A 17,107-nucleotide genomic window follows, 5' to 3' on the forward strand; every position below is an offset into this window, starting at 1 on the left:
TATCGCGAGACAGAAAGGTTAACTCCAGTAAACTCCGAGCGCTGGAGAACGATGATGAGCCACAACCACTGAGGAAGCTACACACGCAGTTTTCATTTGCTCCGATGGAAAATGTGAAATGTTAATAAACCGCGACATTTGGATCAAGATGTTGAAATATCAGGCATTTTACAGAAATAAGAAGATAATATATGCATTAGAAATCACAACCACAGGCAAAAAGTATCGATTATTCTCTGCTTTACCCCAAACTGCAAGAAACTGTCAAGAGCTAACTAGATTAATCTGAATGATTAAGCATTTCCGTTATGGATATTGTAGAACACTTTGACTGTATCTTAATACAATATAAATAGAGGTAACTCACCATTTATATATGAATTCTCTGTTTATTTCCATAAACTACTCGGGATTCGTTCGACTCATTTTCAGATGAAATTTGCAGAAATTTACACATTCTTGTTTGCATCATGGTGCTGAGTATTGAAGGTTGGATTTCTGTGACAAAAGGATATGGAACAATTCAATATATCATCTTACACGTTAATTAAATGGAGACTTGTGTTGCTACGTTTATGCTGAACAGTACTTAATTTTTTGGCGTACACGCAATGACTACAGAAGCTGCCAGTTGGATATTAAGAGCAGCACCGTCCATGCTATGGAAATATTTTTAAAAAATCGTTTACCGACACTGCTCACCATACGTTAAAACATTTCCCAACCTCTTGTCAGAGAACTGGAGGTTCCGGTACCCAAAAACGTGAATGTACACCACCTGTCCCAAAAGTTCCGAGACAGATTTTATAACAGACCTATAAACTTGGAAGGAGAGACAGCATTGGTCGTATATCTTTGTTTATTATCGCAAAATCGATTTTCGGTCACTTAGTGACCATCTTCAGTGCTATAATTATAACTTAAATTAGTAAGCAGTGGTGTCAATATGTGATCGCCGCAAGCTTATTGACACCAGTGCTTACTAATTTAAGTTATAATTACAGCACTGAAGATGGTCACTAAGTGACCGAAAATCGATTTTGCGATAATAAACAAAAATATACGACCAATGCTGTCTCTCCTTCCAAGTATACCTATTATCTGGTCGTAGTGCACAGGACACTACGGAGTCGCCAATCAATAGACCTCTAAACGACGTCAATGGCGTAACTACGGTAGTAAGTTGAACTGTGACGTTATTGCATAATATGATGTTACTACAGTATATCGCTATGAGATACACATTATTTATTTTGTCACTATTGCGCGGTTATTTCCGTGAGTACATTGGAGAGATGTGGTCTGTCGCTGGAAACGTTGATATGCCATTTTTATCGGCATAAGGCTGTAAGTGAATTTCATGGGGTCAAGAGGGCCTCCTTTGGAGATTTGGGCAGTTCTATCGAAGTCGTGTAGCGAACTGCTCTGTGGCTTGTGAAAGCTGGGGAGGCACCTCCACCGTCTGTGGTCAGTGAATGACGCAGCAGCTTCACAGTCCCTGTACTGAGCACGACATTTTTGTCTTTCTGCATGGGCTGCACAGAGCCATATATAGCGGCTCCATCCGACTTGCATGGGAGAGTCAGCTGCGTCCGCTCTACAAATGTGGTTCAGTCAGTCGTACTGTGTCGCTCTAGATAGTGTTCTTGTCGTGGAAGGATGGCCATTGGTGAATACACAGCTTCCGCTCAGTATCAGCTTTGTGTTTAAAAATGTGCATCTGGTACCCAAAAAGAGGCAAGTTATCTGTGGTTTCTCCTGCTTTTTCGTGAATTCTGGGACAATTCTCCTCTGTCGCATTGGGAAGAGCATGGAGTCATCCCCGCCATGTAGAATTTTTTTGAAATGGAGAATGAGAACGAAGTTTGATTCTAGCTCATCGGCATCTGTCTCACATCCAAATAGGCTTTTTCGGGGTCATGCTCTACTTTTGGCGCACTTCGCTGTCCCTGAGGAAATTTAAGTTCGCAATCTGCTGTAGCGTGACTCATATTCTGAACAGCTCGCTGACTTGTTTGCTTCTAATAAGCAAACTGTTTTTCCGACTTTATTTATCGTATCTGGTAATTTCGGATTGCTTAACTCTGAGCTCACAGATAAGGATCTTGGTGCTTTAGTCTCCATGCCTTCTTCCATATAACGTTTGGTACCATCCACAGTGTTATTGACATTCTTGGTCAGTTTAATTGACTGTTGCGATCTTTTTGCTCTGTGAGAATTTGTTGCTACTTTCAAGAAATATACAGAGCAAATAACCTCCTGTTACACGCAGACTTGACATAAATTTCAAGGTACATTAATTTGTCCTACAACTTTTCCTGATTGGATGACTCACTGAAAAAATAAATATAACCTGTCGTATACCTAGTTGGTTAACTTTACTGGGCCATCGTTGTCCTTGTGCACAGTGGCCGAAAACTAGGGTAATTTAATTATTATTTTCTGATAGCAGCGAGCATTGTATACGCTCGTCTTGTATCACTATCGCTGGGTTTTACTAGCGAAGAATAGCTGCCACATTCAGAACTAACGACTGTGACCAATAGACATGTATTCGCCCAGTCAGAAGTGAGCAGGCATAGTTCAGTAGTGGGCTGGCGCCAATAGTGTCTCTACGTTGTTGTGTCACAAATTGCAGTGGAGTAACGTCTCTGAGTCAAATGTTCAATATATTCTCCAGAATGTTTTGAACAAAAATAGCGATGCGTGGAGGCCTGCATCGATTTCATTAAAACGCAAAAGAGGGACAACTCTTTTCTGGAGAAATTATCAGAAACGGTAAAAAAAAATGGAAATGGTCGATGGCATTGTTGGCCTGGAGGCCGCAGTATTGCAAGACCTTTTTCGTTGGCGCCACTTCGGTGACTTGCGGGTCAATGATGATGAAGCACACACAACACCCAGTCCCCTGCCAGGAATCGAACCCCTGCGTGGAAGGCGGAAACGCTACCGCTACGCTACTGAGTCGGACATCAGAAGTCGCGAAATGCAGAAATTCACATGAAGAGACACAGCTTTGACGTCTTAGCCGACAATCAAGCCAGTGTGACATGCGAGTTGAAAAATTTCCCAAATAAGGACTTTCTGACAGTTTCACATGATTTTATGAATGATCTCTGTATTGTTCTCAACTGGGGGAAGACTATATACAACACCTGCAGCATTAAAAGCAGCACATTAATTTCCCTCTATAAATCCACTATCGAAATCCACACTCGAAACTTTCTGGTCTGATGGGGTATAACTTCCACATGCCTAACCTGAAGATGTGCTGGAAAAGACTTGAAAACTCCTTAACGGAAATAAACCAGTATTTCATAAGTGAACGGTCGCTGGTATCATACATATTGTTTTTTGCATCATATATATTGTTTTCCCACATAACATACTGTATCCAGTCTACCAGTGGTCGATTTTATCGTAGTAGTTCCTGGCACACAGAGCATAACAATCGCTGTCATTTTGTGACCTGGCTGGTTCGCTAATCCTAGATTTCCCTGCAGTGGGTTTATTGCTTTCAGACCTAATTCGCTGTGACCCACCTCTTGTCTCTTCAATCCGATTGTTCTGTGAGAAGATCAGCTGTTTTTTTCTGCACTTAGCTGATAACGGATGCAAGATGGGCAAAGGAGTAATGTCTTCAAAGGATATTTCTGGCATCAGGTCATTCTCAATCTCTGCTTCAAGTGTGCTATTGTCCGTGTGAGGGAGAAGACCCTAAGCACATCCTCCATCATTCCTGTCTGTGTCAATAATAGCAACCATGTCAGAAATCTGAATTTTTTGTGGTCTGAAAGGGTACAGGCCACAAGCTTCAAATCCACATTGAGCAGTGGATGGAACTGCACCTTTTTTTCCAAGGTTGACTGAGGAAGAGCAGGAACTGTGCTCTTGAAAATTTACGCCCAATATGCATAGTTGAAAGTATTATGGATAAAGTTATCTTTAAAAATTAAAGTATCTAACCGAAATTGTTTCCTTTTTAATTAGTGAAAGTATCAATGATAAAATTGTTCCAAATTAATTATTCAACCAACCTGCATCTGACTGTGTCTGCGAACTTGTTTCTTGCGCTCCTCCATGTTGCCAGTAATGAAACATGCATTAGACTCAGCAATCACGTTTAAGAGAATAATGACGTTTGTGCAATTGCATTAAGATAGCATTGAAAAATTAACTTTTGGCCCTGATGTTTACTTCATGAAATTATATCTTGCCTTGAATAATGCCAGTTGTGCAATGGCATAAATTAGTTATTTGAAATAACTTTGCTCTGATAACTTTAGTTATACCAAAATCGATTACAAACCATGACCTGCACATATATATTGCATAGAGGCCTCATTTTCTTTGCGTTCTTTAATTGGTGGGTAACTTTACTTTACTACTCATTTTCATATTCAGTACAAGCAAAGGATGTGGATTAAGATTCAGGCTGTTAGATTTAAACACAATGTTGATCTCGACATATATATTGTTAAAATTTTAAGTCATACACAAAAACTACCATTACCAACATTCTTGTGGCACGAATCACTCTTACAAAAAATTTTACAAAACGCTTACTGCGTGAAATCTTGGACATACAAATCCTAACTCTGAACATTATCTAATAAAACCCATTTTGAAATCGTTATGCAGCTTCTCCCATTAACGTGCTATAGTTTGCTCAGTGTACCGCAAATCCTACCTTAAAGCTGTTACCGTGCAGCTGGTCCTGGCGGAGGTTCGAGTCCTCCTTCGGGCATGGGTGTGTGTGTTTGTCCTTAGGATAATTTAGGTTATGTAGTGTGTAAGCTTAGGGACTGATGAACTTAGCAGTTAAGTCCCATAAGATTTCACACACATTTTTTGAAAGCTGTTACCACACGTGTGCTTACTCCGGGCACCTAGCTGCGACTCCCGAGTTTTTTATTGCGCGCGCCCAGCTCTCTTAACCATCAAAGATCCTACTACTCAAAGATATTATACTCAATCCACATTGCGGTTGGCAACTACATTTTCTGGATCTAACCTGATCACACCTTAGCCCATACCTTTCATAGTGCGCTGTGAAACGCTTGTTTCAGTTATTTAAAAACCCACCTACAAGAGGCTTAAAATAGTGCGTTGAATGAGGATGTAAACAAATGAAGATCATATCATTACCAGCAACGAGCTGTTGCTTATAAGAATCAGTATAGTATGAGGCATGGCCATTGAGAACCAGCACAACGTCTCGTTGTTTTCTGGGACAAATGTGGTCTTTCAAACACCTAGTCAATATATCAGATTTCACGTACCCTGATTTTTCATTCATAACTACAACTGAGCCATTCGGAAGTCCATCCTCCCATTCAGGCTTTTTCCTTTTATGTTTAAAAGTACACACCGGAGGGATGAAGTTGCCTACAGCATTACAACAAGTGATAACTGTTCTCCTTTTTCTCCAAAAGTTACTTGACACAATGTTGGAGAACCTCTTTCTGCTATAAATTTGTCGGTCCTAGGATGCATCTGAAAACCAGTTTCGTCCATATAATGCAGGCGCCAGGCTTATCCATTAAAGAATTTGGTGTTCATACATCCTGAACTAAATAAAAATAAGCTGCAGTTGCTTCCCTGTTCATTGCCATAGCCCTATCAGAAGAGACATTCGGCTGACGTTTCAGAAAGGAATGTAACCAACCTGAGCCGGCCATTTGATTTTGTTTAGAAAATCAATGACAAATTCTATTTCTTTCCGCAGAATGGAGAACCGGCCTTCGCAAAATTTCTGAGATTGGTGGAAATTTACATATCTGCAACTTCTTTATGTACGTGACAATTGTTCCTCGTTCTCTTCCCCAAGGCTACCTAGAAATAATAATGTGAAATTTATTTGACACCGAAAAATGATTGCAGAAATTAGAAATGTGCAGTTCGGGCACCATATTAACATCGAACAACTTTGTCTTTGAATCGTTAATTTTTAATTTAATCAAGGAAAATTTTATAGTTATTATAATACTGCTTACTTTGTAGGCCCGTGGCATACTTCGTTTCTTCGTTCTTCGCCAAACGTCGTTTAAGAGTTCTGTATGGGCTGCCATATTCTTGGGAAGCCCTAAAAAGAATTCATTCCACCAGCCTTACATGCTCCTTAACTATTTTTTTTTTTTTTTTTTTTTCAGAGCACTGACTCCTATTTGATGTTATTACATACTTTCGAGGCATATCCTATGTAAACGTCTGTATCAGAGAAGAGTAAAATTAGTCATCTTGCCCCAACAAAAATGTGGCATCGCTCTCGAGGATCAGAGCGAGATGCTATTTTCCGCAATTAGCACAATACGTCCCCCGCGTGGGAACTGCGGATAGCAACACACACTACAAAGTAGCTGCTACGCTGAACTTGTCTAACATTTGCCTCTTCTATATTATTCATACACTCGTAAGCACTTGAAAATATCTGTGCACTATTAAGAAACCGTCCGAATTAGCTTTTATCTTGTATTTGATGGTTTAAAAGCGGAGAAACAATCAAAACATCGACCTATGTGGCTACCTTCCCGTCACACTACAGTTAGCGTGTGCCCTACACGATGGTGTCGCCATCTGTCATCACCTGTTGGAAATGGCAGCCTTATGCATCAGGCCTCTATAGCATGGAGGTAAGAATAGAGGGAGACGCCGTGACGTCACAGCTGCGAAGCCATTGAAGCCGAGGCTAGCCATCTCAATCCGACCAAAACATTGCTGCTGTAAGCTTGTGTGCATAGGCTTGTCGCTCGCTTTTGGAAGGATTTTGCTCTATTATGGTGACTTGTGTGGTGTTCGGATGTATGAATCGTTCTGATTGTGATGCGAAATCGAAGGGAATAACATTTCACGTATGAGTTGTCTCGTTAAGTGTGATTTTACAACTTCATTGTGAATGAACGTGTGCTACATCGGTACTTGTACTATAGCGTGTTTTTCTCCTGTATGATTTTAGATTTCCTAAAAATAAAAGTCTGAAAGCTCTGTGGGAGAATGCCGTGAGGAGGAAGAATTAGCGTGCGTCTAAATGGAGCACTATACGTTCTCAGCATTTCCGAGAAGAGGACATAGACCGAACTTCCCTTTCAACAGTAAGGCTCCGAGAAAATGCTGTACCATCAGTTTTCCCTACACACCCAAAACATTTGCAAAAGGTATGTTAATTCAAAGAATTAAATTTTTAGTTTTCAAGTTCACGTTTCAGTATAATACGTACGTATCGTCGATAATCTAAGTGTTGAGTAACTCACTTTGTCTTCATCATGTACCAAATTAAAAGCTAACACTACATTAACTGGCGTAAAGTATAGGCCTAAACAGGACACTGTGTGGATTTGCCATTCTATGTACCGTATTTCAGAAAATATTGGTGGTAATGAACAGTGTTTCCCAGTAGTATAACGTAACTAAAATGTCCCAGTACGTATTACAAACAAGATGTATTTATGGGGCTTTGGAGGGATGGTATAGCTAACTTAGTTTTCAGTTTCTATTATTTAGTTTGTGTTACACGTTTATTACTGAATTAACAAAATTGTATAGTTTACATTGAAGACTAGCTATTCGTAATATTACATTAAAAACTATTTTTAATCAGAAGAAACGCGGAATTCCACCTTTACGAGATTTTATTTTAAACAAAAACTTTGAAACAACGAATCTGATGACGTTACATGCGTATATGGTGCAATTAGCGACTGTAATACACGCAGCGCTATAGCACACTGGCAATGTTTTGGTCAGAGTGTCATGGCAGCGAGCCACGCCCCCATGGCTTCAAAACGTAGTACGGCTGGGATACGTAGCGCCATCTCCCCTTATTCTTACCTCCATGCTCTATAGGCATCTCCCACCGATACACTCTACAATGATGTTTAATAAAATCATGATTATTATTTCACGTCGTTCGGTTCATTTTTAAAGGTGTTTTCTCTTCCTTACCACAGCTTCTCTCATCCCAGCGTCTACACTTCTTACAAAACATTTAAGTGCGAAACTTTTGCGCGGGCCCCTGGTACGTATTTATGTTCCATATTTTGACTGAATGTACAGTAGCGACGAGAAACATCGACCGGTTAAAACCGATACCGATATTTTAGTTCTGAAAAACCGGTATTACTCAGTATTTGTTTGATCTCGCTTCCAAGTGTTATTTGTTATGTTTTACTAATAACTGAGCAAAAAAACCGAAATGTCAATTAGCCATAGCAGCGATGCTAAATTATTCGTTTTTAAATAAAACCTTTATTTTTAAAAAAAGGAGTAGCTTCTATTCATAAAACTTGCATTGGCTTGACATATTGGGTTATTATAGAAAATTGGGAAAGCGAACAGTGCTATTTTAATAACAACGCCGACAGAAACCAGCAACAAACACATGGCGGGAGAGCTGGTGCAGCGTTGCTGAGACAATAATGTCCCTGCTGCCGTGTGTCGTAGTTTGAAGTACGCATGTGCGTGCTTGCGGCAATGTGCAAAACTTGCCTCCACCTGGCATGTGTGGTATTTTCTCGCTGTCGTCGCCGAAAATACGTTGTATTGAAGAATGGCATTAACCTTAGTCTGGAAATATTTTTACGAAGTAACATAGCAATGTATTACTGTGCTTCATTCTCTTTGAAAGATTTGCCTGCCTTTTCTGTGAATTAATAGATGAGGAAGAAAATCCTTGCAAGGGCAACAAATTAAAAAATTAGCTACAATTCAGTCATAGTATAACAATATTTGTAGAATGTAGCTTATTTGCTGCCAGAGCCTGCATATTATACCTTCATCTGCCTGTAGCCTGGACAGATTAACACGAAAAATAGAGTTCTTCAACCTCAGTTCCGACAATTTAGCACTGGCTGTTCGTAATGCCCAAATACTGCTGCGATCCCTGACAAGCGCATAATTTTTGAGCATAGTTTCAAAAAATTAGAATCAATAAGAGAATACCGGTAATTTTTTGTAATACTGAACTTCTTATGACGTCTCTAGAAAAACGGTGAACGGGCTAAGTTTTCTTTTATTTGCCAATTTAATAAATACACTACTGACCGTTAAAATTGCTACACCAAGAAGAAATGCAAATGATAAACGGGTATTCATTGGACAAATATATTATACTAAAACTGACATATGATTGATTACATTCTCACGCAATTTGGGTGCATAGATCCTGAGAAATTAGTACTCAGAACAGCCACCTCTGGCCGTAATAACGGCCTTGATACGCCTGGGCATTGAGTCAAACAGAGCTTGGATGGCGTGTACAGGTACAGCTGCCCACGCAGCCTCAACACGATACCGCAGTTCATCAAGAGTAGTGACTGGCGTATTGTGACGAGCCAGTTGCTCGGCCACCGTTGGCCAGATCTGCAGAATGTGCTGGCCAGAGCAGCAGTCGAACATTTTCTGTATCCAGAAAGGCCCGTACTGGACCTGAAACATGCGGTCGTGCATTATCCTGCTGAAATGTAGGGTTTCGCAGGGATCGAATAAAGGGTAGAACCATGGGTCTTAACACATCTGAAATGTAACGTCCACTGTTCAAAGTGCCGTCAATGCGAACAAGAGGTGACCGAGACGTATAGCCATCACGCCGCGTGATACGCCAGTATGGCGATGACGAATACACGCTTCCAATGTGTGTTCACCGCGATGTCGCCAAACAAGGATGCGTCCATCACGATGCTGTAAACAGAACCTGGATTCATCCGAAAAAATGACGTTTTGCCCTTCGTGCACCCAGGTTCGTCGTTGAGTACACCATAGCAGGCGGTCCTGTCTGTGATGCAGCGTCAAGGGTAACCGCAGCCACGGTCTCCGAGCTGATAGTCCATGCTGCTGCCAACGTCGTCGAACTGTTGATGCAGATATCTGTTGACTCAGGGATCTAGACGTGGCTGCACGATCCGTTACAGCCATGCGGATAAGATGCCTGTCATTTCGACTGCTAGTGATAAGAGGCCGTTGGGATCCAGCACGGCGTTCCGTATTACCCTCCTGAATCCGCCGATTCCATATTCTGCTAACAGTCATTGGATCTCGACCAACGCGAGCAGCAATGTCGTGATACGATAAACCGCAATCGCGATAGGCTACAATCCTACCTTTATCAAAGTCGGAAACGTGATGGTATGCATTTCTCCTCCTTACACGAGGCATCACAACAACGTTTCACTAAGCAACAACGGTCAACTGCTGTTTGTGTATGAGAAATCGGTTGGAAACTTTCCTCACGTCAGCACATTGTAGGTGTCACCACCGGCGCCAACCTTGTGTGAATGCTCTAAAAAGCTAATCATTTGAATATCACAGCATCTTCTTCCTGTCGGTTAAATTTCGTGCCTGTAGCACGTCATATTCGTGGTGTAGCAATTTCAATGGCCAGTAGCGTATTTTCATTGTATATGCCTTGAAACTGTGTGGGGTATAATTTTTCATTCTCTTTTCGATTTCCACGTTTATTACAGAAAATAACAGGGGAAAAAAGGAATCGGTTATTTCAGAGACCGGTTATTCTGAGCGGTTTTAACGTCCTGGTTAAACAGACCCTGAAATATAAACGATATAACAGAAAACCGGTTGTTTCATCGATATCCACCATCCCTAATGTACTGATTTCTTCCCGGAATTCGTAATGGGGATTATCGGTATAGTGACCGTATTGGTGGCTAGACTGCACTGGAGGCTCGTGACTGACAAGTGACACACGCGCCAGGCGCGTTGGAGGTGCTGTACGGGGCGGAGCGAGACACGTGAGCGGAGGTGAGGCGAGGAGGCGTGCGGGACGCGGGCCGTGTTGCAACAGGCGGCCGGCGACCCGGTTGCAGATTTGCTGCAGCCTCGGCGGAAATTTATTATGCGAGCGCAAGTAGGTTAACGGGCAATCGGTCTGGCGGGCCGTGCGTAAGGGCGGCAGAGCGGGCGGCAGGCCGTTGACGCCGGTGAGGAGTGGGAGCCTGCCAGCCTGCTGCCTGCGGGGGCCGCCACCCAGAAACACTAGTCGGCCCTCAGGTCGGCATTTCCTTCCCTTCCTGGAGGTATTCCGCAAAGCGTACGCTACACTGCTCCTTTCAAGACTGCTTAAGGGAAGATGTACACTGAGGTGATAAAAGTAATGCGGTAGCGATATGCACGTACACAGATGGAGGTAGTATTACTTACACAAGTATAAAAGGGCAGTGCAATTGGCGGAGCTGCCATCTATTCTCAGGTGATTCATGTAAAAAAGTTTCCGGCCTCATTATGACCGACAGACAGGAATTAAGAGACTTAGATCGTGGAGTCGTAATAGGAGCTAGACTCCAGGGAAATTTGTCAGGGAATTGTTATGATTGTGCAGAGAATACCAGAATTCAAGCATTACCTCTCGTGAAGGACAGCGCTGTGGTCGAAGGCCTTCAGTTGACAACCGAGAGCAGCGACGTCTGCGCAGTGTTTTCATTGCAACACTGCGTGAAATCAGAAACCGTTGTGGGACGTACGGCGGACGTATCCGTTACGGAAATGAGGTTAAATTTGGAGTTAAAGGGCTGTGGCAGTAGACGACCGACGCGAGTGCCTTTGTTGAACATCGCCTGCAATGCCTCCCCTGGCTCTTGACCCTGTCGGCTGAACCATAGAAGACTGGACAACAGTGACTGGTCAGATGACTCCCGATTTCAGGTCGTAAGAATTGATGGTTGGGTTCGAGTGTGGGGTAGACCCACTAAGTCATGGACCCAAGTCGTGAACAAGGCACTGTGCAAGTCAGTGCTGACTCCATAATGGTGTGGACTGTAATTACATCGAATGGACAAGGTCCTCTGGTCCATTTCATCCAATCATTGACCGACTGCAGCCATTCATGGACTTCGAGTTGCCAAATAACGATAGAATTTTTATGGATGACAGTGCGACATATCACTGGGTCACAATGGATCGCAACTGAGTTGAAGAACATTCTGGACAGTTCGAGCGAATGATTTGGCCATTCAGATCGCCCGACGTAAATTCCATAGAATGTTTGTGGGACACAATCGAGAGGTCACTTCGTGCACAAAATCCTGCAACGGCAACACTTTCGCAATTATGGGCGATTGTAAAGGAAGCATGGCTCAGCATTTCAGCAGGGAATTTGCAACGACTTATTGAGTCCATGCCACGTCGAGCTGCTGCACTAAGCCAGGCAAAAGGAGGCCCGACGCGATGTTAGGAGGTATCCCCTGACTTTTACTGCCTCAATGTATGTAAAAGTGGTCAACAATATTGAAATTTTTTTGTCACCAGATAGTTCTGTAACGTATTAGATATATTGTTTCCTATTTTCAGAGCTTAACTCGTGCTAAAAATGTTGTAAGAAACATCTTTTTCCACGCCCCTTCTTTCTAAAACATTATATTCATGTTTACGATATTTTCTTATTTCCTCCCATCTGAGAAGATGTCTCTGGAATATACAAGGCCGCGAGTTCATTTACAATGCAATTAGTTCCGATTTAATAAAGAAATGCACGTATGGTGGAGAAGAATGCAACGAAACCTTTAATAACCTCATTTAGAAGAGACGGCCAAATACAACATCTTGCTCATATATTATTCTTAAAATTTTCTCATATGATGTTTGTTTGGTGCAATTATGGTAACACTGGAAGAATCAGGACTGTTATCAGACAAGGATTCGATGCAAGTTACTTCACTGAAAACCTACTGAAGGAGACTGATGAAGTGCATAATGCTAGTTCTGAAATACTAGTGAAGTATATTTGCCCAAAGGGCACGCCAGATGGACCAGACTGTAAGAAAAGAGCTATATGAAGACCAAAAAGACCAGTGCTTGGTTATGGCCAACATTAAGGTACTTGTTTCTGGCATAAGTGCTAGTAAAATCTTTTTTCTGCTTTGCCCGTAACTTTAATTTATCAGTGTAGAAGAAATTTTTTTTGTTGAACCTTTGCATATAAAGATGCGAAACTTGCTACATGCTTGATACACAACTTTCTGTACTACAGAATTTTTCAAACTGCAGTACTGTCAAAGTTATTTAAATTTTTCTGAAATAAAAATTGCTATCGACGATACATATACATTCAAAAAATTGTTGCGAGATTTCCAAGACTGAGATTAAAAAACTGTTACACACATTTGTTTAGCTAACTGCTAAGAATAATGTACCACATTTTGAAAGTGGTACGTAACCTTTAAGAAAATGTTTCTCTAGTAATACTGTGTGTCCTAAAGGTACTCAGCAACGTCTTGATCAAATTATTTGACAAAAAATTGAAAAAAAATTTCAATAATACGAGGGTGAGTCAAATGAAAACCTTAAACATTTTTTAAAATATTATTTATTGTGCAGAAGTGGTACAAAACTGCATCACTTTTGAACATAATCTCCGCCACGCTCAATGAAAGTCCTCCAGCACTTAAAAAGTGCATAAATTCCTTTAGAAAAAAATTCTTTTGGTAGTCTGCGCAACCACTCATGCACCGCCTGGCGTACCTCTTCATCAGAACGGAGCTTCTTTCCTCCCATTGCGTCTTTGAGTGGTCCAAACATGTGGAAATCACTTGGGGCAAGGTCTGGTGAGTATGGTGGATGAGGAAGATACTCAAAAATGCAGGCCTGTGATTGTTGCAACTGTTGTACGGGCAGTGTGGGGCCTTGCATTGTGATGTTGCAAAAGGACACCTGCCGACAACAATCCACGTCGCTTTGATTTGATCGCAGGCCGCATATGATTATTTAAGAGATCAGTGACAGTGGTTCCTCTAGGCACGTAATCTTCCAAGATGACGTCTTTTTCGTCCCAAAAGAGAGTCAGCATAACCTTCGCTGCTGATGGTTCTGTTCGAAACTTCCCTGGTTTTGGTGATGAGGAATAGCGCCATTTCCTGTTCCCTCTCTTTGTTTCCAGTTGGTGGAAGTGAACCCAGGTTTCGTCCCCAGTAACGATTCTTGCAAGGAAGCCGTCACCTTCTCGTTCAAAAGCGCCGAAGAAGTTCTTCACAAGCATCAACACGTCGTTCTCTCATTTCAGGAGTCAGCTGCCGTTGCGCCCATCTTGCAGACACTTTATGAAACTGGAGCACATCATGCACAATGTGATGTGCTGACCCATGACTAATCTGTAATCATGCTGCAATGTCATTCAGTGTTACTCGGCGGTTTTCCTTCACTATGGCTTCAACTGATGCAATGTTCTGTGGAGTCACAACTCGTTGTGCTTGACCTGGACGAGAAGCATCTTCCTCTTAAGTCACACCATTAGCGAACTACTCCATTCGTAGACTTGCTGCTGTGACAAACATGCATCACCGTACTGAACCTTCTTTCGTCGATGAATTTCAATAGGTTTCACACCTTCATAACGCAAAAACCGAATAACAAAACGCCGTTCTTCCCTGGTGCATGTCGCAAGTGGGGCGGCCATCTTTATACTGATACTGCGACGGTATGTGTGCATCTGCACTATGCTGCCACCTACAGACAATTCTGCACGCTGTTTGTGGCACGCTTACCAACTTACAGGATAACGGCGCGAGATTTCGATTTGTTATTACTAATTTAAGGTTTTCATTCGACTCACCCCCATATAATGACAACTTGTGCAAAATTTCGTTCAGTTATCTCTCAAAAAGAATAATTTATATTCGCCTGCATGTACTCGTGTATTATCCTACACATCATCCTTAACGTATTCTCTTTTCATGAAAAGTACTCGCCCGTTGTGAATACACAACTTGCAAATACATTTCATTGTTTGATGCACTTATTAATCGTCAGCGGTGCATGATACTTCGGACACGCATTCTTATCTGAAGAAGCATTGCATCGGACTTGACACTGTCAAATACAGACATTACACTAATTTATTTCATACCAGAGCCAAGGCTATATGACGAGAAAACTAAATAAGTCTCTCCCTGTGCGGGGATCACATAACTGCGCGAGCAGTATGGGAAGCAGACACTGGAACGTTTGGAAGTTTAGTTTGTCCTTGAACCGTGCTGGGTTAGCCGGAGCGCGTTGGTGACCGCTCTCGTAAAGCGGAAAATCCGGGTTCGAGTACCGGTCCAACACAAATTTAAATTTGTATAGCTGTGATGGTCCACCTTTTCGGCGGATTGCCTGAGTTCCTCCTGAATTCAGGTGTTTGTAACATTGTTTCGAGAGACGATTGATATTGTTGTTTAGTGAACAAAATACGACATAACCGAGTGTCGGACAGGTCTTACGAACGGGTTCAGGATTCAACATGTCGTTCTTAAGGGAACAAAACTCACAGATATAAAGGCAACTTAAGAAATACCCCAAAGAACTTTGGTAGCAACGTTACTGTTTACAGTATATATAAATGGTCTGATGCTGTGGTTCCTAACCTTTCTGAGACGATTATCCCTGACAACAACCAGATAATAGTTAATAATCACGCCTCCCTCCGATCACCGTCATCAGTACGTCTAAACAAGCTTTAGCATTAAAAGGAAACTTCCTTTGAAAATTTTGTTTTTAAAATGGTGAAAGATACATTATGTTTCGTTTTCTTAGGTGTTTTATTAAACCATGAACTAATGAGTCAGTGAGACCAACGGTACTGCTTATTTCCAATAACCTTTTCTTATGAAATGACGAACTAGTCCTCTGTGGTTTACGGATGCTATATGCAACACTTTCTCAGAAAATTAAACGAACTACCCACGGTGAAGGTAGACACTCGGTACAAAACATCTTTGCCGGCAGCACTACTCTCCCTAGCGACACTTTCTTCTCCCACACGCTGCATCCCTAATGAAAATCAATTAACTAAAACTGTGTGCACTAGACGTAAGCCTAGATTTCTAAAACATTTCAGTGCTGGACACCTTACTTCTAATCTTGCGGTAACTGCAAGATTTCCCTGTTGCCACTGCAGTGTGTCTGATCACTGCCGCTAATGATAATAATAATAATAATAATAATAATAATACGAGTAGCTTTCCATAAGTAATGAAATCCATTTTTTGTCTCTGAAAGCAGGTTGATTTTATTCAGGATTTCGATAAATCATATTATTGCCCATTCTTTTGGCATAAAACCCCGTTTTTGGACATGGTCTTCGTTCAATCCGGTGTTACGCTACCTTATCGGGAGGGTCTGTATGCCCGAATTGTAGCACTCTACTGGTCGACGTCGGAGCCAACGTCTCGCTGCATCAATAACCTCCACATGATCCACGTACTGCTTTCCGCGGGTACATCCTTCATTGGGCCAAACAGATGGAAGTCTTCTGTTGGGCGGCGAGGAACCCAGCAGGTTCACACCTTTAAGAACCCAAACTGGTGGACAGGTATATGTGTGTGTGTTCGTGTGTCAGCACTAGCAACAGCGATGTCCAGTTGATTAGCGAGGCGTTGGATTTTGATCCGTCGATCACCTAGAATGAGGGTGTCCACAAGTTCAAAAATTCAGGGGTCACAGCTGTGGTTGGCCGACTGGCACACAGGAGATTTTACACGTTTGCACGACGTTGATACGATGAAATGATGATGATTAGGACAACACAACTCCAAGTCCCTGCGCGGGTCGAGCTGACCACTTGTTTTTTTTTTTTTGTTTTGTTTGGTCTTGCGGACGTCACATGACATCCGGTCAAGTTCGTTTGTTTATCCTTAAACTCAGTTTTTTATTACAGAGGCCAACCAGCTCTCTGTTTACTGACTGTTCTCCGTAGACATTCTTAAAGCGCCTATGAATATCTGCGATGCTTTGGTTTTCCGGAAAAAAATTACAGGTCTCTGGAGCGCACCTCCATTACGAAGCCATTTTGAAGCCTACGTATAGCACAGACATCTGTCGAAACTCTATGAAATTGTAGGGGCTGAAGCGCGAATATTCCGCCATGTCACACATTAGATTCCCATTTTTTCAAACGAATCTGGCCGAGAAACAATGTGTTGCATTAATGAAGTAATATCTACAGCAATTTTGTAATCTTTGCATAGTTACTGTTGTGTTGTGCTGCCAATTGGTTCGTTTAATAGCAAAGTGAGTAACGAAGCAATTTCTGGCCCACTGTGGGAACTTTCAACAACTCAGAGAACCCATTTTTACCACATATGAAAGAATATGTGACTATACAAGGTGTAACGGGTATAAGTAC

This window comes from Schistocerca serialis, chromosome 1, assembly GCF_023864345.2.
Source record: "Schistocerca serialis cubense isolate TAMUIC-IGC-003099 chromosome 1, iqSchSeri2.2, whole genome shotgun sequence".
In the NCBI taxonomy this organism is placed as follows: domain Eukaryota; kingdom Metazoa; phylum Arthropoda; class Insecta; order Orthoptera; family Acrididae; genus Schistocerca; species Schistocerca serialis.